This window comes from Falco cherrug, chromosome 10 (genome assembly GCF_023634085.1).
Source record: "Falco cherrug isolate bFalChe1 chromosome 10, bFalChe1.pri, whole genome shotgun sequence".
Taxonomy (NCBI): Eukaryota; Metazoa; Chordata; class Aves; order Falconiformes; family Falconidae; genus Falco; species Falco cherrug.
This window is the reverse complement of record NC_073706.1, coordinates 1700190-1702516: the sequence shown is the minus strand read 5'-3', so window position 1 is coordinate 1702516 and position 2327 is coordinate 1700190.

The window sequence follows — 2327 nt, the reverse complement described above, 5'->3', positions numbered from 1 at the left end:
TACTCGCTTCCTGTATTTTGTTTGAACAGATATTGCTGTCGAGGAGCTGTTTGTAAGCATAAGAGTTCCCTAAGGGACGTACCTGAAGTGTCACCAGTGCACAGACGATAAAACATACACATGACAAAGACGGAGTGCTTAATTTTTAGTTGTCACATACCTAAGTGTCTCCACTGAAAACTTACTGGAATTCAAGCTTAAAGACAGACCGGTAAAGCTCCACGACAGTCATTTTGCTCCTAGAGACTAGGGGAAATTTTACCCTAATTACTTCTTAGTAGGATTAAGCACAAATAAATCACTATTAGCTTCTCCAAATACTGCTTACCTTGTGTGAATTTAAAACAGATACTGTATTTTCCCATCCAAAGTCCTGGCTTGATTGCTTACTTTCACACTTAGACCATAACAAAAAAAAAAAAAAATCCAAGTTTATCTGATGGATAAAGCAAATGGTCCAATTAACATCTCGATGACTATATCAAACCAGCTCTAAACACCTCACAGTTTCCCAAGCTAATTACTGCAACTTTCTATGAGACTCCAGAAGGAAAAAAACCAACTCCCCATACCAGTCTTCAGGATATTCTCACAGAAAGAAAGATCTGATGAAAGGTAGAAAACAACTTTTTCCAAGTTTTATAGATGAGCCAATAGTACCTGTGATGCTGCTTTGGCTGAGGGTGATGAAAGATCCAGTGAAGTCCTTTGAGATGCAGAGATAGTGCTAACTTCATGATGAAATGAATTATGGGAGAACCAGATGGAGAGTTGTATAATCAAACTGAGGAGCCAAGAAAAAGCTTGTACATGCTATGCCCAAAGCTGACTCTGTGGGAGCTCTATTTTACACTGCAAAAGTCACATCATCTTAGTCTACAGCAAACGCTTCTCGGAGTGTTGTGGGGGAAACTGTTCATGAGATGCTGCAGTCTTGAGGTCACTCACTGTATAGGTGTAGACATATAGATGACATCCAAGACCAATGCAAAAAAACATTAAATCAAAACATTTTCCAAGGCATTTCAAGTTGAATTAGACCATTCTATAGCCAGAAGTGACTCTATAAACACATAAATAGACCAATTCAGCATTTGTTCACATCCAGCATCCTATTTAACTCAGAAAGACATGAATCTGAGTTGCAGAATAAGGGCTGGGGAAAAAAATGAGCACTTCACATTTTTTTCTGTCTACTTCTGAGCTCTGAACTGTTGCCCTTCTGGACAGCCTGCCCCACACAGCAATCTGACGTGCAGAAGGAAACACGTGGGATGGCCCACTGTGCTCACTGCACTGCAAATCCCAGCTGCTGCTGCAATACCTGAAACAGCTCGGCCAGACACCTCACTTCCAGAAATGAAAATGCCCAGCAAACAGCTGCTCATTTCCAAACAGAACCATAACCTTAGATCTATTGTAGTACATTTAACAGTTGAAAAGAAATAATTTCTTCCCATGTCAGATGCAAACCACTGCATGCTTTTCCAACTGTGGGGATGAGACAAAGTCCCATCTTGCTTTTGATGGGCAGCCCACCAAAGGCAACGAGTGCCATCCCCCAGGCTGCTGAAGGCTACAGTTAGCAAGTCATAGTAATGCAGCTGGGGGCATCACAGGTGTGCCCACACACAGGCAGCGCTCCGCCTTGGCCCTCCGCCAGCACTGCTTCCATCTCTGGTCGCACAAACTCCACTTGGAGCCATTTCACCTCTCCTTTTGCCAGTATCCAGACTCCACTAAGTATTTTTCAATGGCATCATCAGCTCCAGTCCATCAGTGCCAGTATGGCGCAAAGCACGGGAACACACACAGCAGACCTGCCTCACTCTTGGTAGCTCCTTCAGGCTGTAAAAAGGAAGCAAAATCCTGTGGCTCCTCATCCAAGTCAGTCACTCAGCCAGCTACAGGACCCGTTGTGACATCCCAACACTCGTAACATGTTTAATGTCATTCCTGAACACAACAAAAAAAAGACAACGCCCGCCCCAGCAAGCTCCAGACAAGAGATGCTGAGATGCTCTGCTGGGGGCCGACCCAACAAGCTGTAACGATGCTCTCAGTTCCTTCAGACCCAGCAGCAGCTTGAGGACCCTGCTGGCAGCAGGACCCTGCTTGGCGATTTCCATACAGCAACAGCAAGGGAAGTTTTATACCTCGAGAGGATTTGGTGGGGTTTTCTTCCCCTTCCCCAGCAAATCACCCTGATCCAGGGGCCAAGACACCCAAATGTCAATCTGGCACACCGGGTTAGTTCAGGTTTTTCTGGTCCTCCAGAATCAAGGCGGGTATTTTCTGCTTCTGGCACAATTATATTTGAAGGAGCT